Source organism: Apium graveolens, chromosome 8, assembly GCF_009905375.1.
Source record: "Apium graveolens cultivar Ventura chromosome 8, ASM990537v1, whole genome shotgun sequence".
Classification (NCBI taxonomy): domain Eukaryota; kingdom Viridiplantae; phylum Streptophyta; class Magnoliopsida; order Apiales; family Apiaceae; genus Apium; species Apium graveolens.
This window is the reverse complement of record NC_133654.1, coordinates 172,224,585-172,248,365: the sequence shown is the minus strand read 5'-3', so window position 1 is coordinate 172,248,365 and position 23,781 is coordinate 172,224,585. Positions and strand designations below refer to the sequence as shown.

General features: G+C 37.4%; 1 pseudogene; it reads right to left on the bottom strand.

The window, feature by feature from the left end:
- Nucleotides 1-15,856: 15,856 nt before the first annotated feature.
- Nucleotides 15,857-20,084, bottom strand: LOC141678783 (uncharacterized; annotated as a pseudogene).
- Between the last annotated feature and the right edge of the window lie 3,697 nt (nt 20,085-23,781).

The following is a 23,781-nucleotide window of genomic DNA, read 5'->3' as shown; positions in this document are numbered from 1 at the left end:
CAATGAGAGGATCTATCATCGGCCAGAAGATGGTTTTGTCCCGGTTTGGATGGAACATCTCAGATCCGGGTGGAACCCCCGGTGCCATATGTTTATCAAACATCTCTGCAAGCACGTGTACAGGATTTCCCCGATGCAAATCACCCCGAATGGGATAAAGTCGATGACATGGTTCATCGCTTGCTGTAACAAATCCGGATTCTTGCCCACCTTGAAGCTTTTTCATCAGATTTTTCATCTCTCCAAATCGAGTTAGAAACCTTTTTATGAGATCAGGTTCCGGGCCTCGGAGTGTGGTTACGGCCCGGGTAGAGCCAAGCCAATAATGCACCAGTCTTCTTTGAAGTATTGGAATGGTGAGATAATCCTTCTGAAGGGATATGACTTGGCCTATCTCCCTTACTTTACTACTGAAGGGGTTCAAACCAAGTTTAACCCGACTGTGCTTGAAGGCCGGGCTATCACCCAGATTAGATGTTTCTGTGATTCTCTCGAGTTTCAGCCGACTCGGGACACATTCATGAACCATAAGCTTCTTTTCAATCTTGGCTGTAAGTTTTTCTTTAATTGTGAATAAGATGCTTGCCTTTGATCCGGATCTCTTTCACTTAACTTGATAATCCGGATCAAGGTCCAGTTTGCATTTTTTTTTTATATATATGTTCTTTTTTTTGACTTTGATCCGGATCTCTTTCTTCCAGCTTGATGATCCGGATCAACGTATAGTTTGCTTGTATAATATAGTTTATTGTCTATGATCCGGATCTCTTTCACCCGTCTTGATGATCCGGATCATGCTTCAGTTTGCTTTTAACATGTTTGGCTAAATTTGTTGCCCCTGATCTGGAATTTAACCTTGGGTTTTTTCTTTTGTTCCAATAGGTCTTCCTCATTTCAACCGGGATTTTCTGAGAATCATGTCTTCTTCCGCATATGCTGCTGCTTTCAACACTCTCGGTCTGGCCTTTAAGAAAAGTAAGGGTGCCCCTGGTCCCGGATCTGGCTCCGCAGATATTGAAGGAGGGGCCGAGTCCTCCGTCCCTCAGAACATCCCGGATCCGAGCCATGAGTCTGAGCCCGAGGTTCAGGAGATTCCGGGCGGTGATGGCCCTCCGAGTAAGAAAAGAAAGTCTGTTCCGAACAAGCCACCCCGGGGCAAAACTGTGGTTTCCAACCGGGTTATATGTGATTCGGAAGGCCGAGGGCCCGATGGAGAGGCCGTGAAGATAGGCACCAAAACTCTAATCGACCTAGCTGGGTTCATGTCCAGTATCCCCTCCGAAGAAGATTGGGAGGAGGTTGAGGGTTATAATATGACTGCTGCCTTGAAGAGGGTCACAGGTCAATGGGGGGCAGGTAACTTCTGAATTTTTATGCTCGTAGTTCCGGATTATGCCCCCCAATCCACTTTTTGCTTGTAATAACGTTCTCTTTTTTTTGTTTCTCAGCTCGGGAGTGCGATATCTATCTGCTCCGATGTTGCCTTCACTGAGCTCAAGGAGGCTAACAACCGGACTAAAGCTGAGAAGATGCTTTCTGATTCCCTGAGGGGTGAGCTGGAGGAGGCCCGGGAGGGGTTCCGGGTTGTGGAGGCCGGGTTGAACGAGAAACTGAAGAATTCGGAGGCCCGGGCTGAGGGGCTTGCCAAGGAAGTGGAGAGGCTCAAGGCCGAGCTTGCTGCTAAAGAGAATTTGAACAAGGAGGCTATCATTGCTGAGTTCAAGGCCAGCGATGTTTATGACTTCGAGGTTGCTCAGGCCGGGGTTCCCGAGGTGCGCAGGTCCTGGGTAGTTGTCGAGCGCCATATCAAAACTGACCCCTTTGCTTCCTGGGAGAGCTTTATTCAGGAGTTCCTTGCTGCAAAGGCTGCGGTTGAGCAGGGTCAAGGTGAACCGGAACCCTACGATGGTCCGAGCCCCAGCTTCCTATAGATCCGGACCAGCTTTACAAAGCTTCTCGGGCCCAGCCCATGTAATTTCATTTCTAGGATTTCTTGATTTCGTACTTTGATTTGAACTATATGTAATATTTGGATTTGTTCCGGGCTGATGTCAATCCGGATCCTTCTTTGAAATTTTCTTTCGTCGTAGAAAATGTTTGCTTTTCTTTTCTGTTGTTTTTCCTTTTTGAGCAATCCGGATCCTTGTTATTGCCCCTAATCCGGACTGGGTTCATATCGGGTTTGGTCCGGGTATGGGACAGTGCCCGGGTTGATTCTTACTTTTTTACTTTATGTACTTGCTTTTAATTTTGCTTTCAATCCGGGTATGTTGAACCCGGATTGATGTTTATTTTTTTGCTTTATTTTCTTAGAGAATTTAAGTACATAATGTTTGTTTGCATCCTGGATTTGAATGCTAATCCGGGTTGTCCTTTGCTTTTAAATTTGCTTTCAATCCGGGTATAAGGCCCACCCGGGTTGATGTTTGCTTTTTTGCTTTATGTACTTGGGAAATGTAAGTACATAATGGTTGTTTGTAACCCGGATTTGAATGCTAATCCGGGCTGTTTTTTGCTTTTAAATTTGTTTTCAATCCGGGTATAAGACCCACCCGGGTTGATGTTTGCTTTATTGCTTTATGTACTTGGAAAATGTAAGTACATAATGGTTGTTTGTGACCCGGATTTGAATGCTAATCCGGGTTATTTTTTGCTTTTAAATTTGCTTTCAATCCGGGTATGTCTAACCCGGATTGGTGATTGCTCCATTTACTTAGAATTTTTCTAAGCAAATAGTGGTAGCTTTTGTTGTTTGCTTCTAACCCGGGTATGAGAACGTGCCCGGGTTATTTTTTGCTTCCATAACTGGTAATTTAAAAGTGATAACTTTCTAGGAAAGGAAAAATCTTTTCATTGATTTGCAAATTTTTTCATACAAGATATAGGATCATAGATTGGTTGATTGCCATAGGCTACAGTCTGGTTGCTTTTGGTTGCTTTTTCTACTGGTAAAACTTTCTGAGCCTGAGTCCATGCCATGTATTCGGTACTTCAGACTCATCCATGTTCATGAGCTTGTATGTTCCTGGCCTTAGAACTTCCTTGACTTTGTATGGGCCTTCCCACTTTGGCATTAGCTTTCCAGTGTTGGTGGGGTCTGAAGCTTCCGTGTCTCGAAGTACCAGGTCTCCAACTTGAAAGTTTTTGACCCGGGACTTCTTGCTGAAGTGCTCTCTTGTTTTCTGCTTATATTTTTCCATTCTTGCCACTGCCTGGTCTCGGACTTCATCAATTAGCTCAATATTAGTTCTGAGCCCCTCCTCATTTGCTATCTCATCAAAGTTGATTGCTCGATGGGAGGGGGATCCTACTTCAATTGGTAGCATGGCTTCAGTTCCATAAGCCAGCTTGAAGGGGGTTTCTCCTGTGCTTGTTCTGGGGCTTGTTCTGTATGCCCAAAGTACATTAGGCAATTCTTCTGGCCATTTGGTTTTGCTTTCCCTTAGTCTCTTCTCTATCCCCCTGAGAAGTATTCGGTTTGTTACTTCAACTTGGCTATTTCCTTGAGGGTAGGCTACTGATGACTTCTTGTGCCGGATGCCCCTTTCTTGAAGGTAGGATTCGAATTCCGAACCAACGAACTGTGGACCATTATCTGAGACCAGTACCCTCGGGATCCCAAACCTCATCAATATGTTGTCCATGAACTTGATGCAGTCTTGTTGGTTTATTGTTCTCATTGCCTTTGCCTCTACCCATTTTGTCATATAGTCAATTGAGACTAGTAAGTATCTGAGGTCTCCTCTGGCTCTGGGAAAGGGTCCCATGATATCAATTTCCCATACAACAAATGGGATTGGTGACAAGACTGAGGAGGGTAGGACTGGGCTCATCCGTGTCACATTGCTGAAGAGTTGGCATTCCTTGCATTTTTTCACAAAGTCTATTGAATCCTGGTGGATAGTAGGCCAGTAGTACCCCTGCCTTATGATTTTGTGAGCTAGTGCTTTTGCGGACATGTGGTCCCCGCAGATTCCTTCGTGAACTTCCATAAGGCAGTATTGTGCCTCTCCTGGGCCTATGCACTTTGAGTGTTGGGGAGGAGAAGGTCCGGCGATAGAGTATTCCATCTTCCATGAAGAATTTCGAAGCTTTTGCTTTTAACCTTTGAGCCTTCCTTTTATCCTCCGGGAGCTCTCCCTTTTCCAAGTAGTTGATGAATGGAGTCATCCAATTCGGACTGTTTTCTATCTCCATGACTTCCTCAGATTCTGTGCTTGGTTTCTGCAATTCTTCGAAGTAGACGGAGCAATCCAGGTCTGACGAATTTTGAACAAGTTTAGACAATGTATCAGCTTCTGAATTCTCCTCTCTGCTGATTTGGATGACTTGGATTTTTGGTATGGAGGTTAGGTAGCTTTGGACCAGAGCCTGGTACTTGGCTAGAACTGGATCCTTGGCTATGTACTTGCCATTTGTTTGCTTTACGACGATCTGGGAGTCGCTGTAGATTTTGAGATTCTGAATCCTGAGTGTTCTTGCTAGCTTCAATCCTGCAATCAAGGCCTCGTACTCTGCCTGGTTGTTTGTTGCTGAGAATGCGAATGAGATTGTTGTTTAGATTGTGAACCCTTCTGGGCTCTTTAGGATGAGCCCTGCTCCCGATCTCTCATTTGTTGAAGAACCATCAACTTTGAGAGCCCAGGCTTCTGTTTCTTGATCTGTGTTTCTCTCAGGGTCAATGCTCATGGGCACGGGCTCTTCTTCTGGGAAATTGCATTCTATGATGAAATCAGCTAGAGCCTGGGCTTTGATTGCTGTTCTAGGAATGAAACTTAGATTGAACTGACTTAGCTCAACTGACCAATTTACCAACCTCCCTGAGACATCTGGCTTGTGTATTATCTTTCTTAATGGTTGATTTGTTACAACTCATATCTCCCTTCCCTGGAAGTAGTGTCTGAGTTTCCTGGATGCTGTGACTAAGGCATAAGCAAACTTTTCTAGGCTCGGGTACCGGGTCTCTGCATCTTTTAGCACTTGGCTCACATAATAAACTGGTTGCTGTTTTCCATTCTCTTCCCTGATCAAGGTTGCTCCAACTGCCAGGGCCCCTGCTGACAGGTAAAGGGATAGGGGTTCCCCGGGTTGAGCTTTTGTTAACACAGGGGGTTGAGAAAGGTACCTTTTGATTTCTTCAAATGTGCTTTGGCATTCCGGGCTCCAATTAACTTCTCTCTTGTTGGTTGCTCCTTTTTACAGGTCAAAGAAGGGTAGGCATCTTTCAGCTAGCTTGGAGATGAATCTTCTGAGTGCTGCTAGTGATCCTGCTAGCTTCTGCACATCTTTTTACGTTCTGGGGGCCTTCATCTCTTGGATTGCCTTTATCTTTTCTGGGTTGGCTTCAATTCCTCGGTTGCTTATCATGAATCCAAGAAATTTTCCTGCCCCTACTCCGAATGTGCATTTTTCTGGATTGAGCCTGAGTGAGTATTTTCTCAAGTTGTCGAAGCATTCTCTCAGGTCTCCTATGTGCCCGGGGACGCTTGTGGATTTTGCAATCATATCGTCCACATAGGATTCCAGGTTCCTTCCAATCTGGTCCTTGAAGATTTTATTCATTGCCCTTTGATATGTTGTTCCCACATTAGTCAATCCGAACGACAGCATTACATAGGCATAGACCGCCCTGTGGGTGATGAAGGCTGTCTTTAGAATGTCTCTGGGATTCATCTTGATCTGGTTGTACCCCGAGTAGGCGTCCATGAAACTTAGCATCACATGCCCAGAGGTTGCATCGATCAATATTTGGCAAATGGTAGGGGTCTTTTGGGTATGCACTGTTCAAGTCTGTGTAATCGATACACATTCTCCACTTTCCGTTTGGTTTTTTCACCATCACTACATTTGCCAGCCATTCTGGGTATTTGACTTCGCATATTATTCCAGCTTTCAGTAGTTTCTCAATTTTTTCATCGATTGCTTTCTGCCTTTCCGGGGTAAAATTTCTTCTCTTTTGCTTGACTGGCTTCCTCTCTGGGTTGACGTCCAAGCTATGCATCGCTATGGATTCATCCAACCCGGGCATTTCTTTCGGGGTCCAAGCGAATATATCAGAGTACCCTTGGAGTAGTGACACCAAGTCTTTTCTGAAATTAGCCTCGAGCCCGGATCCTATCTTTATCTTTTTTGAAGGATCGCTTGTACTGATCAGAATTGTTTCTGTTTCAACAACGGCCTCTATCTTGGATTGATCCGTATCTGATACCATCTTCTAGATCCGAGCCTTTGTGTTCTTTTTCATATAAATCTGAGCCTGGGCTGTCATCTCTTTATTGTTTCTTTCTTCAGTAATTTCTGGGTTGGTTGCTTGCACAGTAGGGTTGGTTTGGTCAATGCCTAGGCCCAATCCAATCCCTTCTGTGACTTGGTTGCTTTTTTGCTCTTCTGAGCCTTGTTTGGTTGCTTTTGGATCTGAGAGGGTCTCTATGACCTGAACTTCTTTTCTCCCATCATCCCTTGATTGTTGACGATGTTTCTTAATACTTTGCTGTTTCCGGAGCACGACTGTCTTTCTCTTATTGTCTTGATAGGTCTCAGCCATTACCAGAGCCTGGCTATAACATTTTTCAGCTACCTCATAGTCTCCCTTGATTTGTCCTACCCCGGTTGGGGTTGGGAACTTGATTTTCAAATGTGATATGGAGGTGATTGCTTGGATCCTGGTCAAGGCTGAGCGCCCGATTATGCCGTTGTAAGATGAGGGAGTATTGATCACGTAGAACTTAATCACATGGGTAACTTGGTTTGGGGCCGATCCAAACATCACTGGCAAGTACAAAGTTCCTTGGATCGGGACCAAGTTGTTCCCGAACCCATACAGAGGGTCCTCTCGGCATTCATTTGAGCGTACGCTCCCTAGCTTCATCCGGTCCACAGTATGCTTGAAGAGTATGTTTACTGAAGATCCATTATCAATCAGCATCCTTCTCACTTCGTTGTCAAAGATATCAAGTGTTACCACCAAGGCTTCATTGTGATTTGGGTTGACCCCTTCATAATCCTTGCTGCTGAATGAGATCATCATCTCCGGGTAGGATTGGATTGAGAATACCTCATCCCCTGAGCTCGGGCTCCTAGGGGGAGAGTGTGAGCCTCCCAGGACCATATTTACCACATTCTTACCTTTTCTTTGCCTTTCCTCTCTCTGATTTTTCTCCCTTGATATGTATTGATTCAGGTTGCCTTTCTTGACTTGATCTTCAATGAAGTATTTTAAAGAGAGACAATTCTCAGTCTTGTGCCCATGGGTTTCATGATAGTCGCACTGTCTGTTGTAAGGCCTGCTCTCTGGGGGAGTCTGCATTGGCTTTGGAGGATAGTAGAATGGCTTTCCCTTGATCTCCTTCAATATCTCTTCCTGGGTCCTGTTTAGTTGTGTCCACTCTGGCTCTTGCCTAGGCTCCCTTTGCTGCCTAGGGGGACCGGGATCACTTTTGGATTCTGTTTTAGGACCCAATCTTTGGAATATTGGGGTGTTTTGTACAACGTTTGTTTGCTGGGTTTGGTTGCTTTGTTTGAACTTTTTCTCCTGATGGTAACCCCCTTTCGGTCGATCATCAGAAGATTTGTTCCTGTTCCCTCCATTCCGAGTCATTCTCATTGCCTGGAGAACATCCGTTTCTTTTATGAACCGGGCTGCCATAGAATAAGCAGCGGCCAGGCTTTGGGGTTCCTTATTTATTAATTCCACAATATATCTCTCGTTGTGTTCTGGATCCAGGTTTCTTCGAAATATGCTTAGAGCCTCCCTTTCATCGAGATTCGAAACTTTGTTGATGGCTTCCTGGAACCTCCGCATGTAGGCTGAGAGTGCTTCGTTATCGTACTGGCGGATTGTCTCCAGGTGGCACATGTGCATTTCATGTGTTTTATTGGCTCTGAATCTTCTAAGGAAGGCTTCTCTGAATTCTTTCCAAGAGTGGATGCTTCTTGATGGGATTCTGCTGAACCATCTTTGAGCCCCCCCTTTGAGGGTCGAGATGAAGAATCTGGATTTCGCATTGTAATAGTATATCTGAGCTATCTGTTCGAAATAGTTGAGGTGCTCTTCCGGATCCCCCAGCCCATCGAAAGAATCGAAGTTGTAGTGTTTGAGATTTTTCTGTCGGGGGATGGCTTCTAGGGAGTGGCTGAAGGGCGTGAGTGTTTCCCCAACTTCCACCCCGGATTCTTTCTCCATTTTTCTCTGGAGTTCGTAGATCATTTCTTTGAGGTCTTTCTGACCTTCCTCTTCGTCATCAGAAATAAGTTCGGGGGTAGGGTCCCTCCGAGTTCTTTTGCCTCTTGTCTTAGCGAGGAGCCTCTCCTCCTCCATCTGCATTCTTTTCTGAATTTTTTGCTCTAGCTTTTCTTCTTCTTCTTTTCTTATCTTTTCTCTGATTTCTTCTAACTTTTTCTTTCCGGTTGCTTCTGTCTCCTTTTAACTAGGCTCTTTTTGATTCTTTTTTGCCTTAGCCCCAATTCGGTCGAAGACAGATCTCCTGGATTGCTGAGAGTCCCCGGACTCTTCTTGCTCATCATCTTGTTCAAATTCCATCTGAGCCCGGGCTTGTTCATCTCTGTAGAGCCTGATTGCTTCAACAAGTTCATGGCTTGTTAAGTTAGCCATATGCTCCTCTACAACCGGAACATTGGTGTACTTGTACTGATTCAGCTCTATGACATTTCTAGCATCCCTGATTGGGGTATGCTGTGTCAGTGGTTGCTCCTGGAAGGTCTCCCTGTCTCCCCCAGGTTCTTGAACTTGAGAGGGGTCTTGATCCTGAATATGGGTACTGGCGGAGGGCCTACCAGCTGTACTTTTTCCTGCTCTTGCCATTACCACAATTGTACAAACAACTGACCAAGATTTGAGGCTACAAATGTGGATCTGAGGTTGCTTTTTTGAATGTTACAAAAATTTTCCAGAATAACAGCAAGCAAACTTTTTGGGTTTTGCTAACAATAATACCAAACAGGAACAGCAGGCTCTTGAACACAAAAGAAAATATGCAAGCTAAAACAGTTCTGGGAGTTAAATCACCAAGACTATTAAACCCCAGGCTTCGAGATTACCAAGGTTATCAAACCCTAAATAACTAAAACTTAACAAACAAGAGCGGGCTCACACAAACACGGCCTAAAGCAAGAAGCTCATACAAACGTCGCTAAAATGAAAACTCATATTCAAGAAAGGGTTTGGTTGTTTATGTTCTTACAGGTTTGAAAGTGGACTCTCTCAAGAGTTTGCTGATGAAGATGAATCCAGGGGCACCGAGACCCAAGGATGGAGCGCCCTCCTTCTAGGGCCAAATGATAACTCCGGTGAGCGGGCGGCTCCGTCCGACGGTGTTTCTGGACCTTCTGGCGTGGGAGAGGTGTAGCTGCAGGTTAAGCGCCTGCAAAACAACACCAGAAGGGGGTTTTGCTCCCACGGCGCCTCCGGTGTAAGAATAAGAACGGGCTTTGGAGAAGATGAAGGTATATATATATTTATGTATCTTAGAGGCTGCTGTGTGTTTGTGTGTGGATGTGTATATGTGATGGCTGCTGTGTGTTTTGAGTGTGAGAGTGTGAGAGAAATTATTTTCCAACCCCTAAACCCTTCAGCCTTGGGGGTATATATAGCCCCAAGGTAGGGTTTAGGGGTAGTTACCTCTGAATCTGGGCCGTTGGATCTTGGGACCGGAGGACGCCCGGCTTGGGCGGATTGCTTGCACGTGTCCAGGGGAGGATCACCTCCAGAGTGTCCTAACGGCCTTCTGACACGCGTCGTGCTTGTCTGGTGTGTTGGTTGTTGATAGCTGTCATAGTCACGTGCCTACGCCCCCTTGCTTGGCGGGTTGTGGGGTGTGCATGTATTTTCTGGGACCCCCCTCACTGTGGTTTTGGCCCCAATCCGGATCCAGGTATGCAGGTGGATCCGGATCCGGGAAGTAGGATAGACCCGGGCCTGGGCTCCTATGCTTGACTGGCCTGGGAGAGGGGGGTCTTAGCAGGTCGGTTGAGCCTGCCTCCCTTTAGTCCAGGTTGATGCCTATCTGGGTCTCTTATACCCTATCAACATCATCTTCTATCACCTCTGGTTCAATAACCATCGAAATATTTGGACTCTTCTTTAACAAGTTCAGATATTTAGGATTTGCAACTTGTAAAAACAAGAGCATCTTCTTCTTCCACATAATATAATTTTCTTTATCAAATAGTGGAATTTTAACGGTTCCAACTTTTTGTGAAGTCATTATGAATTTTTGAATAAATAAAAATTCAAGGAGTTGAAAAATCACAAAAGTCTAGGATCTTGATTTGTTCGTTAATCAGAAGGCTCTGATATCAATTGTTAGGTCCCAATGTGTTTGTAGAAGGGGGGTTGAATACAAACTATATCGTTTAATCGAATTTAGTGCGGAATAAAAATTGAAACAAAATTCAAGTTAAATAAAAATATTATTAAACTTGAAAGGTGTTACAACAACGGTATCGATTACAAGAGATTAATCTCAAATTAATTATCACAAACCTAGAATAAATTCGACATGAACTTTTTCTATTTTTGCAATAAAAAGAATCAAATGCTAAATGCAATTTGAGATTAAATTCTAGGGATTTTGATCCGCTAGATAGTTACACAAGAACAAGAGAATGATTTCTAGTGGTTTGGATTTAACTTTAAATGCTAGAAATATATTATCTTGAATTGAGCAGTTGAAGATGAAATGTTTTGTGCGGCTCTGTTCTTTTCTGTTCTTGAGTGTATTCTGTGTGAAAAAGAAATGATCTGCTGCTTCTGTCTTTTATATTTCAATCAACAGAATCCACTTGAACTAGCATGACTATCTGAGAATTGACATGACTTTCGGTGAGACAATCCGTTGAGCTAGCAAGACTATCTGTTGAACCACCATGACTTTCGGTGAGACAATTGAATGAACTAGGAAGACTATCAAAATGAATTGGCAAGACAATCCTTCTTCTAGAAGAACTTTCGGTGAGACAATCAGGAATGGCCTGGCATGACAATCGGTATGACAATCCAGATTGTCATGCCAGTTCAATCTCAATTGTCTTACTGAATTAAAACTGATTTTAATTCAATTATAATTCAGAATTTTTTTAATATTAATTCAGAATTAATTAATCAATTAATTCAATTAATCAATAAATTTATGTTTGCAGATTTAATTTATTTTTTAATTAAATTATATGACTTAATTAATTAATAGAGAATTAATACTATTCTTGAACAGCAACCATTCTTCTGAAAATCTTCTGAAAATCACTGTCAATTATGAATCAATTCCACCACTTCAATGTTCACACTCGATGTACTGTCTAGTTCATGAGTGACTAACTTTCGTGACGTTTCTTCATGTCTTGACTTTGATAACTTGATTTTCTTCAGATTAAATCCCTGTAATTATCTGATACTGTGACAAGATCTCTATCACTTGATTAAATCCACAATCTTGATTTATATCACTGAGGCTTGATCAATTTTTTGAACTTCTTCCAGTGAAGTAATTCCTCAAGTCTATAGATGAACCTTGTTTCTGAATCTTTTGACATATGTTACTTTGTGAGATCTCTTTAACGGTAGATCCACTATTTACTTGTTACATTCTTATTTGAGTTGAGTTAAATCTTTGAATAAATAAATAGGCCATGACATATGCCTTTCAAGTTCGATCTTCGTAGGTGATTTGGTTTATCAACATTAGTTTTAAAGTTGTGAACATGAATCTTATCTGATTCACGATAAAACTCTCTTTTTTCGTGCATTGTTTTGTAATAGTATAGAAGATAATTATGTTAAAATAATAAATTAGTTAAATTTGGCAATTATGTAACTTCAGCGAGTACCGAATGACTACCAAATTTTTTAATATTTCATTTATTATAATATTGTATAGATTGATAGATAGATAATCAGTATATATTGAAAAAAATTGTCCATAACAATTTTTGAGAAAGATTTGTTTTATTTGGGAAAAAAAAGACAACATGTTTTACTTAAAAAGATATAGATTAAAAAGAATTGTCTAAAATCTTTTTAGAGAAATAGTTGTTTAAAATAAAAAAGGGAAAGGAGAATTTGATGAAATAAAGGACCGGATAGTTTAAATCATTGATCGAAATAAACTTGTTGATCGTGAATTGTGATCGATAATCTATAACTAAAATTGATGAACCTTGTAAACAGTATGATATAACAACCGTAAATCGGGCCGGAAACGCATCAAACTATACCTGTTTAAATTTTAAGTTGTATTTTTTTATTATAATTCTATTAATAAGGTTAATAAAAGTTTATAATTAAGGGTAATTCGGTAAAATCAGCGTGTACCAAAAAACAGGTAACTTAATAAAATTTTTAATATTTCGTCTTTTATATAATAGTAGTAGATAATATTGAATAATAAAAATTTTAAAAAAATAAATGTGTTTACTTATTAGTTTATACTAACTTAAAACTCGTGCGATGCATGGATCACGCATCTTTTTAAATATTATATAGTTTTTTTAAAATTTATTTTGAGTAAAATTCTTAAATTTTTTATTTAAAATTTTAAATAATATGACTTCATGATAATTATATTAATACGCGTATATGTTCATAATTTTTTAGAACATTTAAACCTATTTAAAATAATAGCCTCGGACCCTTGGTACCCGGAAAAATGTTATTATAATAAGTTTATTATTTTATTTAGAGTAAAAACACAATGCCTCCTAGGAGCTTAAACAGAAATTATTTTAGCGAGTTATTACTTTATCGATTAACTATAAAAATTATTTGGAAAAGACAATATTACTAATTGAACAATATAATTTTATTAATAATTCTATGTGTGTTTATAAAAATAGTAATATATTTTAATTAAAAGTTAATCTTTAATTCAGACTATATGATAAGAATTATGCTTATTCTGATATTAACTTGATTTATACCGAATCAGTGGTTTATATTATTTTATTTTAGCCTGAGGCCCATTACACCGACAAAATTCAACTTATTATTTTTAATTTAATTTTAATTTTTTGAAATTCAGATTTATAAGGTAATTTTGTTTTAGTCCGGATAATTAGTATATATTAATTTATTTTTTAGTTGGAAAAACTATATTTCAATTTTAATTTTGTGTTTGTTTTAATCAATTGTATAATATATTTTTTCATAGAATAATAATATATATTATTTTGTTTATCCTAATTCAATAGTATAATTTTTCAAATCGGATCACTAGTATTTATTATTTATCTTAGCCCGAGACCATTATATCAACCGAACCCATTAATTATATTTAGTTTGCATAAATTTATTTTAGCGAGAAATATCAATTAGAATAATATAGAACTCGATTTGAAATAGAATTTAAATTGGTAGGAGAGGTTCATTTAAATTGGTAGAAGAAGTTGATTTTAATATCAATTATAGTAATATAGAATTTGATATAAAATAGAATTTAAATTGGTGTAGAAATCAGATTTTATTAATTAAAAATTAGAATTGACTAACCGACACCAATTAGAATTAGAATAATTAAGTAAAGGTGGATTAGTAATTTCAGCAAATACCGACCGACTACCAAACTTTTAATGTTTCAGATCTATAAGATAATTTTGTTTTAGTCCAGATAATTAGTATATATTAATTTATTTTTTAGTTGGAAAATTTATATTTTAATTTTAATTTTGTGTAAATTTTAATCAATTGTATAATATATTTTTTCATGGAAGAATAATATATATTATTTTGTTTATCCTAATTCAATAGTATAATTTCTCAAATCAGATCAATAATATTTATTTTTCTTAGCCCGAGACCCATTATATCAACAAAACCGACTAATTACATTTAGTTTGCTTAAATTTGTGTTAACAAGAAATATCAGTTAGAATAATATAGAACTCGATATGAAATAAAATTTAAATTGATAGAAAAAGGTGATTTAAATTGGTAGACTAAGTTCACTTTAATATCAAATATAGTAATATAGAATTTGATATAAAATAAAATTTAAATTGGTGTAGAAATTTGATTTTAATATCGGTTAAAATTAGAATTGAATAGCCAACACCAATTAGAATTAGAATAATTAAGTATGGGTGGATAAGTAATTTTAGCAAATACCAACAGATCGACTACCAAACTTTTAATATTTAGTCTATTATAATATAATATAGATCATATATAATATATATTATTATAAATATATTTTGCGGTTTGCAGTTGCGATTTTGCGATTTTAAAAATTTTAAAATTGCATTCAAACCGCCTATTCCGCAAATAGGCGATTATTAAAAATTTTATCCACAATTAACTTGTATTTCGCGATTATCCGCAAAACAAATTACGAGCGGTGCGAGCGGTTAATGTCGTTGAATGTACACCCCTACTTTTTATTACAACAAGGATCTGTTTGAACAAGTTAATCTTAACAAATCCGTATCGTTCGTTCAGATCAGAGGTGACAGGCTATGGCTTGCCAATCCTGACAAACCTCGGTAAGGGCACTCGGGACGTGTCTCTTATAAAATTAAATTATACATTTTTTTATCATTAAATTTTTTAAAAATATATGAATTTGTCCCCACAAAATTTTAAAATATAAAAAATAATTTCTCAAAAATCGTGAGATGTCCCACTAAATAAAAATTCATAGATCCGCCCCGAGATGAAAGAAAGAATATGATAGATAAGTTGTTCACGGTTTTCTCAATATTGTCAAGAATTTAGGCTTAAAATATTAAGAGCAAGTCCAACGGACTCCTTACATGACCTCTTAACTTTGATTATAAGGATTTTGAACACAAGATCCGAAAAATTGCAACCAAGAACTACGTGAAGTTTAAGTCAAAAGCAACTAAATCCAACAAAGAGCTACCCCCTGGCAAAGCAATTTCAACTTCGATATCCCGTTGCTGCCCTGAAATCATCGAGAAGTTTTAGGCTTATCACACTGAGACCCGAAACACTGGTGTCAAAACTCACAATACTATTCCCCTCTAACTGGGCCATGTCTCTGATTTATGCAGCAGGATTCCATATAGTTATTAGGAAGTGACCAGTAATATTTAAAACATGTTTATTTCGAAACTTTTCGAGGACAAAGTTTGAGCTATGTAGTATTGTCCCGTAATAAATCACTCAGGGCTCTCACCACATCCGAACACACTGTATCAAACTCTAATTCTAACGACTAGAAAATCTCAATTCGCCTGATCATATGCATTTGTTGTATCATCTTTTAATTACATGAATTCTCAATCTGCCTAATCATATGCACTTGTCGTACCATCTTGACCTGATAGTATAGAGACATTCAGATTCCAAAGTTATTCTTTCAATAATCTACCATTGGTTTATTGATGACCAATCTTCCAAAATAGGTACACATTGTTCCTGAGATGTAATGTTAACAACCTACATTCTCTTATTAGTAACTAGTAATAATTATCACAAAAACAATTATAAACCTAATTTAAACCGGATTTAAGATTTATTTGGTGACTCTACTGGAATTTGTTAGGGTAACACTTTTCTGATTGAATCAGTGATACAAAGCTTTTGTGATATTTTTGAAAACATAAAATTTGTTCGGTATTATGTGCCTTGAATTATTTATATCAACATTTTGGGAGTATTGAATTGGTATTTTGGTTTGTGGAAAATGAATTTTGTCCCTTTTTTTGGATAAGATCAGTTGAAAGATATTTGGATACGCACACATTTGCCTCCCGTGTGCCCCTCAGCTCAACCTTTGGTCACTATGAACCAAGTACGAGCCTATGAGGTAAATCCACAAGGCTAAGAAGCCCGCCATCGATAGCATCTTTGCCACTAAATTATCCCCTGATCCTCAAGAAAAGTAGGTATAAAGAACAATATTGTACAAATTTAACTTCAAAAAATTTAATCAGAACAGATACAAAATAGAGCTGCATTTGAATTATATGTAAGAAAAACTCTCCTACAGAGAATCAAATGAACTAATAACTTACCGGACCTTTTAAAAGTTGAACAAGAACAAACCAAAGACTTCATCTTCGATCCTCTCATCTAGTACACGAAAGAAGCTACCTTGTTGCCAAGACAAAGCAGCGCAAAATGGCCCAATGCTGCAGAAAGAGGAATCATGAAGTTGCCGGTATACAGGCTCTAAATGAATCAAGAAGCTGCCAGTGTACAGGCTCTAAATGAATCAAGAAGAATTTCCCCATTTAATGAATGACCTGAAAACAAGATCATCAGAGGGTGAGTCGTGTGTGAGTATGCACGCACGCTCGCGAGGGGGGGGGGGGTGCGAGAGAGACATAAGTTTTACCTATGAAAACTATCTTGTTCATTTGAGTTTCTTCAGACCTCCAGTTGCGCGCGGGAACAATCTCATATATTTCCCTGACAGCCTTAAAAACGGCTACAAGTTATTTATTTGGGCATGACAAGTGTAGTGAGTACATTGTCGAAAATATAGTATTGCATAAACAATGAATTTGAACTTAAAGAAATGGAGAAGGACAACAAATAAAAATGCCAAGAAGCATGGGAAAGAGATGGTTCAAAATTTACGGAGAAACAAATAACAATACCAAGAAGCACAGAAAAGAGAGGTGATGGTTCAAAATATACGAAGTAAAAAAGATATACATATGTGTTTGTGTGGATATCATGATTATGGAATATTGAGGTACACACTACATACTATACATGCTATTTATTTGAGTAGAATGCATGTATTTTCTCATCACATGATGCATATGGGAAAAACCTACATCTAGGACTCAGGAATGTACTGGTAACCAAACCATTCATTTTAAACAAAACTTGATCATGTTTGTTTAATCACCAACACTGGAACCATATGGGGGAGGATGGAGCGGGGGGGTCTTAGAATAACATAACTTTGATTTCATGTAGACACTTTACCTGAAGAGTGTGAAGCTGATCTGAGTTTGAAATTCTGAGAACACCTTTACACAGGTAGACATCCATTCCAAATTTCTTTTCCCAGAGAATCTCCTCAAGCCAAAAACGAACCTTTACATGTAATCACACAGAATGAGGTACAAACATAGCTTTCGAGAATTTGTTTACGCAACTCAAAATAATGGTAAAAGGGTGTGTCATGTGTGAATAAAAAAAGTTTGCATTCTCAATATGCAGTGATGCATCAAAATTTACATCCCCCTTTTACAGTAACAGATTCTACCCAAAAGGCTAGAAGCTTAAAATGAAGTTTTACATAGTTATATTATATTATATATGTACAGTTTCTTAAAACCACTCCTTGAGTATATATATGTCTAATACATAGCAACACAGTTAAAAAATCAATACAGTAAACAGAATATGGGCAAAACTTCATACACAAAAGACATATTCACAAAAGTCCTCACCAACATTATTTTTAGTGGTGATCATAATTAGAAATTTCCAGAAGTGTTATCTAATAATCTAAACACGACTTATATAAGTTACATTATAGATACCCTACGTTACTCCGACTCTTCTGTTTAGGTTGCCGTACCCGTGTCGGATACTTGGACACTCGGATACGACACTTATTGCGTGTCAGATCCTTTGACTGAAACATAGACACTTTGACCAATTTATTGAGTAAATATTAGTCACACTTAAAATTCAAAAAAAATATATAAGAAAAATGAAAGAAGCGAGAATGAGATAAAAGTAGGGAAGATGTCAAATTCGTAAAGTTCTTTAGAAAATTAACTTTACTCAAAGTGATTTTGTTACTTTATTCTTATATGTCTAACTTAACATACTTGGTTATTAGTAAAATATGCCGTGTCCCCGTACCCGTGATTAAAAATAGGACAGTGTCCCCTTGTCCCCAGTTTTTAGACTTCTAAAGTCCGACACTCGGATATGTGTCGTGTCCGACACTTCGTACCCGAGTCAGAGTAACTTAGTAGATACCCCTCGGAAAATGAACACATGTGTTACAAAAGTTGATAAAAACAGTCACTACGCTTTTTTCAATAGCCATTACCTATGCACAAGTAAAATCAATTCACAAGTACCTTGTCTAGATCAACCTCACGAGGTTTGCAAATGCACAAGGTTCTCACACCACTATCATGAAGATCTTCGGTGGTTAGGGATTTATGTTCTTCCAATAGAGCTTCCAGATGAGTTGCATGCTGGAAAACGAATAGAATATTAAATAGTAGTTGAAGAACATAATACAATCTTGTATTATATCATCCAAACAACCAAAATGAGAAACAATGATGGATGAATTTGTACTAATATTACTAACTGAAGCATCATAGGAATAACAGTCTAAGATACTGGACAAGTCAACTTGACATCTGACGGAGCGAATTATAGTAGCTAGAGAATTTATGGTGTGTATTTCCTTCTCCGGTTCTTCTACAAAAGATTCCGAATCATCTGGAGAAACCAGATTAACCTTGTTTAGAATTATAACATCCTACAGCAGATTAGCAACAATTATGAGAATATGAATGATCAAAATCATGAAAGATCCTTTTACTAACGAGAACAATGCTGACAACAAACATGGCTTGATCATAAAAGTTTATTGAAGTATTGAGCATGATAAATTTAACCAGGCAATCTCCACAAATTACTGATGACAACCAATATGTAAGACATTACCGCAAAAACTATTTGTAAAAATGCTTCAGGAAAAGAGGACGAGTCACTATTCCTTTGGAGCTGATAACGAAGATTTTGGGCATCTACAACCTATCCACAAAGTAATTACAAAAACAAGATAAAAGGTTTAAGCAAGAGTAACCACAAAATATATATATATATATAGACAAGCACAGGTAATTAAATACTTATTGCCCCCTGCACCAATAGAGAACAACCAATAATCAACTAAAATATTTGTAATAGCAAATGAGCTCAGATACTCACAGTAATAATAGAGTCAAGCTTAACTGCTGATTCTAACTGATCATCCAGCCAGAGAACAGATGCAAGAGGAGCAGGGTTTGCCAACCCAGTGGTCTCTAGCAATATATGATCAAGTCTACAAAGAAGGATAATTAATGAAATTACAAATTCTAATACGATATAATCAAAAATGCATAATTAAAAACATTTAGCGAAAACCCTATACTGGCAAGGCAGAAATCATCCTCATATAACACTAAAAGTGAACACATAAGAGTGTGCAAAATGTCTACTCATTAGTACTTACGTCGTTTATTCACTCTTTCTATAAAAATATCCACATAGAGCTCAATAATAGGATCTTTTAGTGAAAGTAATAGCTAAAAAATAAATCTGGTTCTCTTAACAGTGAGAACATAACGAAATTACATGCTACAATCCGATATTAGCTATAACCGGACCTCCTCTTAAAACATACTATTATTTTCAATAAAAAAAAAATTGAATCAGAGCTATATAAAACCTCTAACATCGATGAATATAAGAAGATAAAATCCTTTCTAATAACACATACATATTCAAATTTCACCTAAACTTTACGCCTTTGCCTTATAATACTCATGTCATAAAAAAAAGGCAAGCTCGAGCTGCATTCGAGCCACATTCAGCATATAAACTGAAAACGACAAAAAGCCAACAACAAAAACAAAAGGAAATAAGCTTTCTTTTAGATGAACAAGCTGCTCCAAAGCTAGAACAAGACTATGCTTAAGGGTACAACAAATGCAGCCATTAGCTAACTCGACCCACTCTTTAACAAGGGCACCACCATCACCTTCATTAATCATAGCTCTCTCCACTCCAATCTCTTTTCCAAACTCATTCTATTCTTTTCCCATGTTGGGTATTCAAAAGATGATTCACTAACTACAATTATAAAAAATAATTAAAAAACATAATTTTAAAATTATAAAAAATTAAAAGCATATTTATTGTTAAGTGTGTGTGTGAGTGTAAAGATATGCTTACAGTGGATTTTCCGGCGCCGAGATAACCGGTGATGACGGTAACGCCAACGGTGGGAGAAGGGGTTTGGTTGATTTGGATGGCGAGTGGTGGGTCTTCGTCTTCTTCCTCCATTTTCATAGTCTTTTTGCCGTGTGTTTTGGGGGGGTTTGCAATTTCTCATCAATAGTTTTGGTTAATTACTCCCTCCGAGCCATTTCTTTACCCCTTCCTTTTTGATATCCAATCCAATTCTTTAATTTCAAAACTGACCACAAATAGTCAATGGGTCCCACCACTTTCCCACTTTTTCTTCCTTTTCACACTACTTTTACTCCATTATCTCCCTTTTATACATTAAAAATCAATGGGTCCCACCACTTCATCCACTTTTGTTTCTCTTTTTCACTACTTTATACATATTTCTTAAGCTCCGTGCCCAAACCAAACGTAAAGAATTGGTTGGGACGGAGGGAGTATTTTTAAAGACTTGCAATAAAAAAGAAATTGAAATCATATGTTATCTTAAATTTTTAATTATAATTCTTGACAAAAAAATTATTAATCTATTATATCTTAATGAGCACTAGTGAAAACTCCTCAAAATTTGTACTAAAAATGACACTTTTGTAATTATTTTGACCCATATTTTCAAAATTTGACCAGCGGGTCGACCCATATTCCTAAATCAACTAATTTCTATACAAAAATGCAAAGATCCATGTACTATCCATATCTTAAATGGTAATTATAATTATTAAAAAATCACTTTTGAATTTTAAAAAGGTTAAAACTATTATTAAAATTGATTTGTTTTTATACCCAATCAATTACAGATCCACAAATCATGTCTTCGATTATTCAAATTCAAAATTCATTATTACTTTCCTTGATAATCATTATCTTCTTCTTCTTCATTTTTATAGCCATATGCTATCGATGAACATGAATATTGTTATGCTATAGATGTATGATTATACATTAACATGAATAATTGTATACATCATCATCTGCTATCGATTTTGTGTTACACGTTTTTTGTTATCTTTTGTTCAAGGTTTTGTCTGATAATGTTTAACCAAACCTATTTTGTTTGTTTTGCAGTAATAACAGAAGCTGGGCTCATCGCGTAATGACATACACGTAGGTTAAAGTACATAACGGGAGCTAACGTTCTATTATCTTTCATGACCTCGGTCCTGGTATGAATCTGCATAATCCAGGGTTTTCTTCTCTGTTTTCTTAAACGTTTGTATTGATATGACTAATCACATACCAAATAAGCTATGAACGGGAGCAAACGTTCTACAACCTTTGATGACAATGGTCCTGGTACGAGTCTGCATAATCATACTATCTTTTTGTTTTCTTTAAACGTTGTTATCGATAGTTTGTAATCATCATTTTCACATTTAATATTCGTTTTAGCTGTTAAGCGACGAGGTCGTGGACAAATATGCGATCCGATTCTCCGACCTCTGGATAAGAACAGATCAGATAGCCGACAAAATATCTCTCAGCCTGTGACGACTACCCACACATATGTCATGTCTGGTGACTACAATATGTATATTTTTTTCAACAATTGAAAAATCTGTAATGTAGCTTAGAACGATTGTGTTTAATAATGTATAAATTAAATTTGTGAGCCAAGTTTGTCGAGGTCGTGAATCAGCTTTGGACAGGTTTCTACGTAATAGGTTGCTCAACATGAATCGTACTGGTCTGAAAAATCCAGGTATTCTGTATTTGCAGCATCTCCTAACATATTACCTAGCATATTACGTATTTTTTGTTGGATTTTCCATATCCATTTATTATTATGCAGTTTAATCAGCAGTTACAGATAAAGAGAATTTTGCTTCAAATATCATGGGTATGTTTCTTGAAGACATTGTGTTATCATATTTATTCTGTAAATTATTGATGCAACTAATCTTTGATCTTATATCATTCTTCAATTATCAGGCTCTCAGCAAAGTGATATAAGAACTAATTCTACATCTAGCAGAACCTCTACTATAATGTCATCGAGATCTCACCTTGCTAGTAGCCGTAAGTTATGTAGATAACATGTAGTTAACATTTATTATTTTATATTGATTTATAGTGTTTATTTCTACTTTGTTTTTTTATCAGGATCTGGTAAAGCTCAACTGAAGTATAGTTCGAATTACAATAACAGCCTAATACTATCCTGTATAACTAATCGTGAGTGTTCAGTTGTTAATCCTTTGTCAATCCAGATAACTTATATATAAATATCTATTTTACTTAAGTTGTTGTTATTGTTTACAAATTGATATTTGTAGGATCAACTCCTACCAAAAATATATCATCATATCCCGCGTCAAGCAATAATACACCAATTATGTCATCGAGATCTCACAATGTCAGCACCTGTATGTTAGCTTCAAACTTACGTCATACTTTTTGTCCCCGATTTAAGATACATTATTTAACCATGTTTGCATAACACCTTATGTGGCGATATTCAAATTAGATGCGTGGTCATAATTTATGGGTTTGGTCTTTTAATTAATTAGATTTTTTAATTTATTTTGTTTTGCTTAGGCTTTGGTCAAGCCACAATGAATCACACACCGCATTCCAATAACAGCCCAAACATATCATGTTTATCTAATCGTAAGTTTTCAGTTCTTATTCTGTGATCAGTAGCAGTCCATTATTATGCTCCACATATTTGAATAATGAATTGATTTTTTAGGTACCACTTCGCCTTCAAGTGTCAAATCATATATTCCAAAAAAAAAGGTCAAAGGCTCATGCTAAATCTAACATATCAGGTAATGGGGTACTTCCATTTTGGAACACGATATATGAGATAAGGAATTATGACGACATATTATATTTTGGAATATATTTATATACGATGTTGAGCTCTTTTCAATAGACTCGAAGAGACGTTACAGAGGCCCTAGCATATCTACAATTCTACGTAATAAAGAAAAAACTAAGGAGAATATTGATCCTGCTTCACAGAGTATGAGTAGTTGAATTTTTTCAGATTCATCTTATTTCCGGGAATGGCCATCATTATCAATATTCTGATTTTTCAATTTAATTGCAGATGTTTGACTTAGGCAGAACTCCGATATGAATGACAGTCGATTACCTTCTCCCGTCGCTGCCAACCTGATTAATAATTTTGATGACGCATATGATGGAATACATGTGGAAGAATACCTTTTTGACGAGGGTATTTTTATCATTACTTTGTTGCTAATTTATGTAGGTTTGTCGCACGTAATTAAAGATGGTTTAATTAATGCACTTTTTTTTCGGTAAAACTGCAGAAGCTGAATCCGTGGATTTGCCTGGGATTGATCTTTGGGATGTTTATGTAAGTATTGGTCCGCCAACCTCAACATGTGTTAAGTGTGGTGCCCGTATGTGGAACAAGGAATGGAACAACAAATCCATCAAAAATAGCTCTCCTACCTTCTCTCTATGCTGCAAGAATGGACAAGTTCAGCTCTCACCAGAGAAACAACCTCTTGAGCCACTAAGATCATTACTATATTGAAACGACAGGACAATCCACTTCAAGTTAAACCATCGACTTTACAATTCATTATTTGCGATGTGTTCCAGTGGTGGTAAAATAGATCACAAAATTAACAATGGAGGAGCACCCTATTGCTTTAAGGTCAAAGGTCAAAATCTTCATCTTCTTGGTAGTGTTAGGGCGAAATCACGCGTTAATAATACACGCAAGTATACGCGTTCGCAAGTAATATAGAATACTTTTGAGTTCGTTCCCACAGAGACTCAAACTAATTATTGTTCAATTAAACTCACTCACCAATGTATGATTACTTCTCAATGTTAAGACAATAACGCTTAGAATTGATTAACTAATTATTAACTACAATTAACTATCA